The 12,148-nt window shown below is 37.3% G+C and overlaps 1 long non-coding RNA gene across 1 annotated transcript in view; it reads right to left on the bottom strand.

Annotated features, from left to right (window-relative positions):
- LOC105479626 (uncharacterized) overlaps window positions 1–10,001 on the bottom strand; it is a 191,020-nt gene extending 181,019 nt beyond the window's left edge. Inside the window, exon 1 of the long non-coding RNA XR_011621167.1 lies at window positions 9,720–10,001. This is a non-coding gene — a long non-coding RNA (uncharacterized lncRNA). The remainder of the gene's footprint in view (window positions 1–9,719) is intronic.
- Window positions 10,002–12,148: the final 2,147 nt, after the last annotated feature.

A 12,148-nucleotide genomic window follows, 5' to 3' on the forward strand; every position in this document is an offset into this window, starting at 1 on the left:
TTAATTTATTCTAAAATTGAGGTTTATGTTACATGGTCATTAAGTCTGAGCTCACAGAAATGAAGTTGACAGCTAAATTATGGGTAAAAGTCACTGTTAAGTGCTGATCTTATGGCCTTTACTCACCAATCTATGTATGGAGCTACTTCTGTGTATGATGTGTTAATCTGATCCTGTCAGCACTACCCATGTGGAACTCCAGATGAAGCCTGAGAAATCAATGGAGGAATTGTACACAGACAGGATTCAGGAAGGTAAGAGAAAGCAGGGCAGGGTTTAGGGCCCCTGGAAAGACAGCAGGCTTGAATTGGGCCTTTGATACTACATCAATTAAGCCTGACTAGCATGACAACCAACAACATTCTTGTCCTGTATTTGTAGATTTAAGCTATGTATTCTCTAACCACAAAGTGAATGAGCCCAGGCAGCCTTTTCTTCAACCATGGCAAATAACTGGTTGATCAAGTTTTTAAAAAAAGAAAATACAAACAAACGAAAGAAAATAGCATGGCTTTGCAATCTCTAAATCCAGCAATCGGACTAAATGCATTACCATTATTTTAGTTTTAAAGTCTCTTTCTGTTTGCATTAACAGAAATCAGATTTAGCAAATAAAAACACAGCACACCCAACTAAATTTGAGTTTCAACTAAACAACATGTAATGTTGCAGAAATATGTCCCTTGCAATATTTGGGACATAGCTATGTTAAGAAATTATATCTTGATCTGAAATTAAGATTTAACTAGGCATCCTGCATTTTAGCTGGTAACTCTAATTCTTAGTAAGGCATGGAAGATGGAAAAGAGTAACATTTTTATAGAAACATTCATTATTGAATAGGTAAATTGTCACTGAAATCTTCTATGCTATGGCTTATCAGAGATAGAATGAGATCAGTTCATTAATTTTTGGTTTAATTTTTTCTTTTTTTAAGACAGAGTCTCACTCTGTGGCTCAGGCTGGAGTGTAGTGGTATGATTATGGCTCAAGCCATCCTCCCACCTAAGCCTTCCAAGTAGCTGGCACCACAGGCATGCGCCATTATGCTCAGCTAATTTTTAATTTTTTTTTGTAGAGATGAGGTCTCACTATGTTGCCCAACCTGGTCTCAAACTCCTGGACTCAAGCAATCCTCCCACCTCAGTCCCCCAAAGCGCTGGGATTACACGTGCGAGCCACCACGCCCGTCCCCTCACTGTTTCTTATACAGATACACATACTAATATGAAATAATTAGAGAAGGCCAGACTTAAACAGTAAAATATTCTTAAACAAATGATACCATTTCAGGAAAGGGATCTTATAGGACCTAGTTCAATGACCAGGCACTCAAAAATATTTATCGGAAGAATCATATGAGATAAATTGTCCATTATTATGCAGCTGGCATAGTTGTTAACTAATTCCAATTGAGGGTGATAGCGTTGTCAGTCTTTCCCTTGAAAGAAATGGAGAATTATTTAAAGTCCCTTCAGGGTTGGGCAGCAACATAGAATGTAAGGTACAATAAAAGGTGATTAGACAAAGAGTAAAAAAAAAACTCTATTCTTGAGTTAACACAAGCTAATGATAATACAACAATAATACCTAATATCTTATTGAATGCTTGCCACTGCCCATACATTTGAGTTGCATATTTTGCCTAGCATTTTATACGCATCATCTCTTTTTGTTTTTTAATCTTAAAAGTATTCCTATGAGAAAGATATTCCTACTCTCTCCATTTTATACATAAAGAAACCAGGGCTTAAGAAAATTCACACAGAAGCAGGGCAGATACTTTAATCTACCTTTCACTACAACTGTAAAAGTCCACACTCTTAGGTGGTATGTACTATCAATCCACACAAGGAAAATACCAATTTAATGTATATTTTAAAAATAGGAAAGAAATTAGAATAAAATAATAAGTTACCTAAGTCTTAGAAATCAGAAGACATGTACAAGTATAGGAAATATAAACAAGCCGAATGAAGAATCTACAGTCTGTTTTCTAACTTAATTGGTGATTGCTTTTACCATAGGTGGTTAGAATATTGCGCAAGGGAAGGGAAGAATGTTCTTGCATAGTTTATAAAAGCTCCCAAAGTGAATCAAGTATGCCCTCTTGAACCACTGGTTTGGACAGACGCACCATTCTAGATACAAGTGATTCATTAGGTCACCATATGTTGGGAATATTAATTGAGACACAGAGTTGAATGTGATAGGAATAGCAGTGTTGTCATTAATTACCACTATGGAAATTGGCTTGCATTTGGGTGGCTACCAAGTACTCATTGGGCATGGATAGAACACATGTTAGGAAAACATCCTTTTGTAAAAATAGAATACTTTATTGAAGTTACTAATGCCTTAGTCAGCTACACCATGAAAGTGAGATATAAAAATTTAGACATCCAAAAGGATCAAGACAGGAAACAAATAAACATCTAGATATAATAGCATATTTTCTTTTTTACATAGTGTTTACTTGCTTTGAAATGAAAACTTCAGTGCCTTGTATAATTTTTAACTTTCAAATTTAGAAAGCCCACAAAATAACACCCTTCTTTTCCACTCCTGGATTCAAATTCCACCAAGATCAGAAAGATAGATATTAAAATGTCAACTTTATTATAATAAATAAATGGTTGGGAAGCAGGCGACTTACAGCCACAACAGGCCTCTTCTGTTTTATTTCTGAATTCGGCAAATGTGTCCAGCCAGTAATAGGCAACTCTGGACAATCACAGGCCTGACCCTGCAGGTTTATTATATGTAGGAGCAGAGAAATCAGACTTTCTGCAGGAAAGCTGGATCCGAAAGTGAAAGGGAAGAGAAGGGAAAAAGTGGCACCTTGAGGGGACAATATAAGACTGAAACAATGCATGGAATCAGAACATACTGAATTACATGTGTCCACCCTCTTTCATCTTTCAGGAATGCTGGATGTCAGGGACAAGATTTTGTTGTGTTAAGCTGGATAGTGGATGGAAATACAAGTAGGAGAACAAAGAGAGATTAAATTATTTTCTACAAGGAAAATGCTGGAAAGAATTTCTGGGAGTGCCACAAAAGAGCTAGAGCAGCTAAAAGAGGAGGAAAAAGTAGGGAGCTGAAGGGAACAGTGATAGACAGACAAAAAGAAATGGTGAGGAGGTAACAGTGGCCACCTGGAGAAAAGAGAAATATATTTAAGGATGATCTTTAGGAAAATGTTCTGGGTTAAGTGTGAAGTATACATATTTCTGTATCTCTGTGACACCTTCCACAAGATCTAACATCCACATTATTATCCACAATGTCTTTGGAGAACATTTCTTTTTTTTTTCCTTTCTCTCAGAGTCTCTTTCAGTGTGTGCACGTGTGTGTGTGTGTGTGTGTGTGTCTGTGTATGTGTGTGTGTGTGTTTTAGACACAGCAAGATCAGTGCTGAGTAACAATGCCCTGCCCCAAGGAGACCTTGTTCAGGCAGAGGGATACGATGTAAGACTTGGATGGCGAAACAGAAGGAGATCAAAGGTGATATACTTTCTACCTTTCTGCATTGGAAGAAAATAAGCATCAGTGGAGACAGATGTTCCAAGCTGGAGTTAAGGGTGTAGGGGCAAAGCTATTGTTATGTAGAGATACTGAGTCACAGAAGAAGGAAAGTGAATCCTAAAAGCCTCTAACTTCAGGTAAAAGGATTTAGATCATCTCTTAGAAGTTCACAGTATGATCAGGGGATTTTGAAAAGTCTGGAACAACTAACTTCTAAATTATTAGCAATTCAAATAGAAGTCATCAGGGACTGAATTTTTAAAAGGCTTGCTGAGTAATCGTGAATATTCATCTGAAATTAGTGCAGAGTGATCTAGTGTCACTGTAGCTAAGATATCCCTCATTAGCACTAGCAACCCTAAAAAAAGAACTGAGACAGTGGTAACTTAAGATTAGCTGCAAGAAGGCATGGCAAAAAGCCTGGGGTATGGATGAGTGCTACGGTCTGAATGTTTGTGGTCTCACAAAATTCCTGTTAAAACTTCATCCCCAGTGCAATAGTATTAAGAGGTAGGATCTTTGGGTGGTGATGAGGTCATGAGACGGAGCACTTATGAATGAGATTAGTGTCCTTATAAAAGAGCCCAAGGGAGCTTCTTTACCTTCTACCATGTGAGGACACAGCTAGAAGGCACCATCTATAAGAAGCAGGCCCTCACTAGCCACCGAATATGCTGGCATCTTGATTTTGGATTTCACAGCTTCAGAAGTGTGAGAAATAAATTTCTGTTGTTTGTAAGTTACCCAGCATATGGTACTTTGTTATTAGTGGGCTGAGCACATTAAGAAGGCTCTATGTTGGGGAGAAATGCACCGGAAAAGTTGTCCATTGGGTTTCTGCAGCCTATCTGCTCACAATTAGAAGAAAGAGGATCCTGTGAAGAGAACTTGCACCATTTCTTGTGACTTGTATTTATTACATATCAATAAACAGAATGCCCAGGGAAAATCAGTCAGGTACAAGTCTGGCTATCCTTAATTAAATTCTGAGCCCTATTTTTCCCTAAATCAATTGACTATTAAATGTCAGGCATATAGTTCTATATCAACTTAGGTGATGGAGTGGGATGGGAGGTTGAAAATAGGAGCTAATTCTGAAACAGATTCCTCTGCTTCTGTTTCACAGTAGTTGTTGAATCTTCTTTCTGCTACTTTACAATTGACTTGTTGATTAATACAACTTTTAATTTATTTAAAGTCACATTATTTAAATCTTGAAAAACATCTTGAAATGAAAAAAAAAATCCTGCTTATTCATTGCCATTGTTTAGTGTTCCAATTATCTACTGCTGTGTAGAAAACCACCGCAAAGCTTAGTGGCTTAAAGTAAAAAGACTTATTTTGTTCCCAAATCTACAGTTTAAGCAGGATTAGGTAGTGATATCTTGGCCTCAGTTAGAATGGCTTCAATGCAAGGATCTGGAAACATCTGATGATTTGCTCACTTGCATGTTTCACAGTACTAGCTGTTAGCCAGGACAATAGCTGCCTTGTCAACCAGCACATAAACATGTGGGCCCTCTATGTGGCCTCTGCTTCCTCACAACATGGTGGCTGATTTCTAAAGGCAAGCTTCCCAAGAGTGAGAGAACCAGGCAGACACTGTATGCCTTTTTCTGCCTGAATTTCAGAAGCATTACTTTCACTGCATTTTATTCACAGGGGTGGTCAAAAAGGTCCACCCAAGGTCAAGAGAGAAGAGTAGAGAAACAGACACACTGAGTCCCTCATACACATTCTTTTCATCTACGTGGTCACAAGTCCTGCCTAGTGTCAATGGGAAAGGAAATAGACTCTTCTTCTTGACAGAGGAATGGTAAAGTTCTAGAACACTTTGTCCTGGGAATATTGCTTTGGCCATTTTTGGAAAATACAGTTTGCCACATTTGCAATCTGTTTTTCAAAAATAGTAAAGTATGAAAAGTAAGATCCAATTTCATTTAATTACAGAGAAAAGAAAATCTAAAAACTTTCTCCAATGGAAGCAGAGAAATGGGTATTATTACCTTTCCTCTGCAAACCACAGATTTCCTGAAGTTTTGCATCAATGGGAATTTTATTCTAGTAGTCAAATGTAGAGTTTGACCCTAGAATTTTATAAGTGCATCTCAGAGCACAATCTGAGGATGTAAGTAAAATGCTCTTCTGTTTGAAGCCTATTTTAGAAATAAGTAACAGATGAATCACTAAATAGCTTATGGTAATGTTTTTATTGATTCATGACTCACCACACGCTCCTATCTTTCAGGCAAAAAATAATGTCTTCCTTGTAGGTGATTTGCTCTATTAGACTTCATGGGGAAAAAGAGTTCTTTGCTTTATATTTTACTCTGACAAGCAATGGCTTTTGTCCTGCTTTTGAAAAGTAACTAATATGCTAACTTGGGAAGGTGCATTAACTTTTCAAGCTCTAACAATTCCATTTATGAAATTATATCAACTCATGCATTATTATCTTACAGAGTTAATGCTCTTTATAATTATAAGGAAGTTACTGAGAAAACCTAGGCCTCCCAGCACACACAGGGCGCCATGAGAGAGATCAGAGGTCCATTTTGGGAAGTTATGTTCAGCATTAGAAAGATGGGCCAGAAAACCTCTGAAGTGCCTAAGCATCTTTGCCCAGTATCAAAACCAGAGGATGACTACCTACATCTCAAAATGTCGTACTTTTATTCCTACTATTTCCTCTCCACTGAGAGAAACCTACTCCCAACTCAACCATCATCACTTCCAGGAATCCACTGAAAGCCTCTCCCTCCTCCTCCAAAATTATAATCACTGTAACTGTCAGAATAATACCAACCTCAGATTTAATTACTCATGTATCAAGCCAGCATAGTATTTTATATGCTGTCCCTTTTGTTCATTTGTTTTTCTTAGCACTTAAGCAACATGTAGAATTAGTCTTTATTTTTCTCTCCCACTGCATATGTTTCTCTGGCACCCAAAATAAGGCTGGCCAGAAAGAACTGGGCTTTCCAATACTGGCCTCATGAAAGACTCTTGTAGGGCACTCTTTAAGAATACCAATTCTAGAACTCACCCCAGACAAATGACCATTGATTAGGAAAAGAATCATTCTACATTAGCCATTCTTAGAAATCAGACCTACTCATATCTGTTCACATAAAAATGTGCATGAAAGATTATCATTAAAGCTTATGTGTGCTACTCTCAAACAAATACTGGCAAGACTTAGGAGAACTCCTTCAGGGAATGTACCAAAAATCAGTTGTAGCCAAAAATCAGTTGTGCAATAACAAGTGAATGCATAATACATCACATAGCAAGAATATAATATCATAGATGAATTAATACTTTTATATTTTAAGCACTCCATTTCAGACTTTCACATTTATTATAGAGAGTTCAAACATTATTCAATATTATTAATGATACATTTTTGACACAAGCATTTCAAACACTGGTCCTTCAAGCTTCCAAATCAATGTAATTGGAGGGATCTAATGTTTCAAAGTTACCTGATTTTTTTTAAAGCAATGATCATTTACCCCTTTATAACTACTTATTTTTAAGAATTCAGTACATGCAAGTTAAAATGTATTCAATAAATTATATGTTAATATCGATAAAGTTCAGTAATTTCATCTGTTATCATAGAATTTATTAGCAAATTTGTCTTTAGTGAATCAGCTACATTGATTTTAGTATTCGAGTTTATCATAAGTAAATACATGTTTGAATTTCCATATTACATTTATTAACAAAATACAATTTATTCATTTAATATATAAGTATTTCAGATAAGTTTTCTTAGAGGGTTAGAAGATTAAAATGCTTGAAAAAAACTTGAACATCCACTAATTTAAGAAACTAGAGTCAAATGTCTCAAATTTCTTTTGTCCTTTCCATCTTTATTACTAAAATTTTCTTCTATTTAATGTTATCTCTCATTTAAACCATTTTATTATTATAATTATATCATTTATAAGTATAATTATAATTCTTCAACCACTCACTCAGTCTTCAGCATGACCACCAGAATTTCTGCTTCTACTGCCACTAGAGCAATCTTTCTAAAACCTTAATGTAAGTATGTCACTACACTGATAAAAGCCCTTCAGTGTTTCTCCATTGCTTACAGGTAAAATCTGAACTCATTCACACAGCATTCAAGACCCTTCAAATTCCCTTTTCTAGAGTTTCCTCGCAGCATCTATCACAAATCCCATTGACCTTAGCCTCACAGGCCTCCTCCACTCACATTACTATGATTACAAGTGTTTTTATCCCCCTCTTTCTTCCTTAGGTCTACCTGGAGAATGCAGACTTACTTTTTGAAACCCTATGGAAGTGCAACTTTCTCTGTGAAGCTTTCCTTGATCTTTCCTGAAACCATTTCATGTATACGTCTGTTTCCATGAACTCCTTAGGAGCTGAGACTAGACCATATTTAACTCAAGTTAGTATGGTAGCACCAAAAATTATACAAAGCTTAGTATACAGTGGGTGCTCAGTATCAGTTAAAGCAGTCAACATCATGATTCTTTAGTGTCTCTACGACCAGTCCTTATGATGAAGGATATTTAAAAATCAATTCTTAGTATAAAGTAAATTTAAATTTCAGTAATGATACTGGACACAGTTACAAGTACATTACTATTGGATATTACCTATGGTATGGTTCCCAAGAACCTAAAGACATAGCACTCAAACCAGAGATAACTGCTACTTTTCAAACACACTTGGCTAGCTATTGTTATGAGAATATTTATTAAGTAGATGTGGCCAGGAGAATCAAATTACTAGATTGAGGCTAAGTGTGCATTTAGCACTTCAAAAAAGTTCTGTAGTTTATGTGGAACTGTGTTTTCATAGAAAACCAAATTTCCTTCCTTCTTATTTTTCAGGCATATCTCAGAGAGGGTGGGAAATGCCAGAAACATGTATATCAGCACTGAAAATCATCTTTAAAATTGGAGTCAATTGAGGTTTCTTCAAGTCTATTATACTACAAGTATAAGGTCTGTTTGTCAAGTGCCCATTTTGTAATCGCTAGGTCTCAGAATCTTGCATTTGCATGCAAAAAGGACAGTGGAAAACTTCCCTGCAGGGCTATATCCTCTTTGGTGTATCTTCTAAGGATATCAACTGTTCGGGACTGTCTGTTATGAATCCCTCACTAAGTAGGCTAGTTAGGAAAAAAACACAAACCAACCACATTACCGGTCTGCAGCCATATCAACCCAAAACAATTCTCCTGTCCTCTCATTCGCCAGCCTTCATTCAGTATTCCTTGTGACCATTAGGAATAGGGTCTTGCATCAAAATGTCTCAAGTTTGGCTTGACTTTAAGGGCAGTTAGGTTTAAATGCTTTTTTTTTTTTTTTCTTTGTGGGTAGCTTTTTAATCCAGCACAGAATACTATACTATATGGTTTGTGAAAGCATCACTGACAATATTAGGGAATGAAGAAAGTTGAATTTACCAGAAGCCACCTCAGAGAATAGTACGTGTAATAAAAGGAATATGTAACAAGACGCTGGGGGAAATTGGTAGAGAAACACTGCTCACCCACCAAGAGAAAAAAAAAAAAACAGGCTGGAATAATAGATGATTTTAGAAAGGGGAGACAAATGAGCAGCGGCAGGGCTTCAGTTACGTTCCCAGGAGCATAGGCATTAGAACTAGCTCCCAGGAGACTCGTTCCCTGCCCTTCACTAAAGTAGCAGAACTAAGAGTGCCTGAGTTGGAATCCCTGGGGGTCACATGACCACATAGGAGGAGGAGGGTGCTGGACAATTTAACTTCTCGTTGCTTTTATTTCCTTATCTGAAAATAACAGTACATTCTGTATAGAAATGTTGAGAAGGTTAAATGTATTAGTGCAGTACACAGAACAGTACATATAATAGTACAAATAATAGAATATTACGATATAGTAGTATGTTACATATACTAGTATATTACGTATAATAGTACACAGAGCATAGCCTGGCACAAACAGTACTCAGTTAATGACAGATACGTTAAAATTTTCAAGAATATTAGTTTGAAATAGTGCCAAATTAATCTGTAGCCAGGAATGCCCACAAGCTTCTATGTTTATTAAGGCTTGACTTTGGGATTTTAACATTGCCATTCTATTATATTCTAAATTCTTTAGGCCTACAGGACAAAGTAACTATAAATAAGTATGTAGATCACAAATCTGGAAATCAACTTACATGTGTTTCTTTTCTTGGAAAAGGTCAGCTGATGGAGGTTAGAAAAACATGTCAAAAGCATTGCTTCTTGAGAGTAAATTCCTCTACCCTGTTCCTCATCCCATTTTTTTTTTCTAGAAAACACAGTCCTTCATGAGCTATTGAATTCTGTAGGTGCTGAATTGAAAGTCTCGACTTGCTCTGCTAATTCTTCCAGGAGAATTATGTACTAGACACAAGTCCCATTGGACAGCCTAGCTTTGCCAGATGGGGGGCAGGCATCTCTCACTTCGGAGAGCTGTGTCTTTGGTTTCTCAGTAACTCAGAAGACACCTAACCCTATTGTTCTCTTCATTTCTAACGTTATTTCTGCAAAGCTATGATGCTTGTAGAGTTACCCAGTGATGTAAATTGAAAAACACTTGTAAAAATAGGCTCTTGGCAAGCAAGATAAGCTACTCACAGGAGCCATTTTGCAAAAGTTGAAAATACATCTGAAAACAAGATTATCTGTCTTTTACTTTACAGAACGTAGTATATTTGTCTTTCCACCATTTAGAAGGATCCTCAAAATAAAAAGGAAGGAATATTTGAGAATTCGTTGTACGTTTTATTTTAAAAATAAAATAAAACACTATTGCCTGCCAGATATTTTGTTATGTGCTGAATATACCACAGGGAACAAAATAGACCTGAATCCTAACTTCCTGGAGCTGAATTTATGCATGTAGTTCTCAGATTTAGTGTACGTAAAAATATCCAGGAAGCTTGTTTTAAATGTAGGTTCTCAGGACTTGGATTCTATACACATGTCCCATTGGACAGCCTAGCTTTGCAGGATGGGCGACAGGCAACTCTCACTTTCGGGAGCTGTGTCTTTGGTTTCTCAGTAACTCAGAAGACACCAGATATAACAATATAGTCATGTGCTATACATTATATAATAGCATATTACATATAATAGTACACAGAACATGGCCTGGCACAAGTTAGTGCTCAATAATGAGATACTTTAAAATTTTGGATTCTGATTCTGATAATCTGAGAAAAGCCCTGGAGTCTACATTTGTCACAGGCAACTCAAGCGATCCTAATGCAGGTCATCCAAGAACCACGCATTGAGATCACCAGAGGAGTACATGACCCAGGCAAATCTTGTTAAGAAGAAAAACGGTTGTGATGAATATTTCCATAGTGGTAACTTACAATGAAGGGACACAGAGGGTAAGTGTCAGCCTTCCGTATCACGTTGCAAGCACACCTAAAGCATACTTAGAAATGGGAGCGAAAGGATTCCATTTTATACGGAAATTTTGTGTAAGATACAAGCTTTGTGGTTATTTGGGCTCTTTCAGGCACTCAATCTTCCAGCTGTGACCAAGTCTCTCAGGACTCTTCAGGACGAGTTCAGCCTCTTTCCCAAGCCCCCGATACTCATCCAGCTGTTCAGAACACAAGCCAACTGAATCAACACGAGCTATATTTACCACAAGTGAGAGACTATCAATACTTGCAATAGCAGCAGGGAATTCCGACATCTGGTAGCACCAGATGATTAAGAAAAGCATTTGGCAAATCAGAATAGGTGAAGCTTAGGAAAGACTGCTGCCTTGTGGGATCCAGATTAAGCCAAGCTGGTCAGAGGAGGGACTGTCTCCGATAACAGCTGACTTGCCTGATAATTTGCAAAACTGCTTTGTAATTCCTCAAGGAGCCCATTCTTACACACATCTAAACAAAGCAACTTACATTGCTGAATACTATTTTATATAAACATGTAAAATTGGATATTCACTCAGATATTTTCTTTTTCTGCTTTAAGATTTAAAAAGAACATTTCTTAGCAATACTATGAAACTCTGAATGACTTTCATCAGTAGGGTTTCTTTGGGGAATTTTAGTTTACTTACCCTGTTGGGGCAGTTGCCAAAAAACAAAAGGTGCCCAGTGGTGGTGTGACTTGGAAGGCAGTCTGCTCAAGCCCATCCTCCTGAACAATCCTTCTAGGAAATTTAGAAATTGCCACATCATTCTCCCATTGGGCTTATTGTACTGATGTCTCTGAAATGATGATGGTACCTCCTATATCTGGAGCTCAAGCAATCAGGAACAGGACGAAACTGCATCACAGGAGACATTAAACAGGTTTCAGAAGCCCAGCTGATAAACAGTTGAAATTAAGATTTGGAAGTTCAACCATTGTCTGATAGGAAAGGAAGCAGGGTTGGAGAAGGGGTTTCCTGACATGACCTTGGGCTCTGTGACATTAGGATTCATCTACTCTTCATTCTTTCATGATTCTTTCCGTTAGCAAGTGTTTCACAGAAGCCCACAATGTGCTCCCTTCGGTGCTTGATGCTGGGGCGATTAAAATGAGCAAAGCAATCCCCACACTGCCCTGCATTTCCTGCATTCATCAACACTAGCAGACTGTGGGTGGATGATTCAGT

The sequence above is a fragment of the Macaca nemestrina genome, chromosome 3 (assembly GCF_043159975.1).
Source record: "Macaca nemestrina isolate mMacNem1 chromosome 3, mMacNem.hap1, whole genome shotgun sequence".
NCBI lineage: Eukaryota > Metazoa > Chordata > Mammalia > Primates > Cercopithecidae > Macaca > Macaca nemestrina.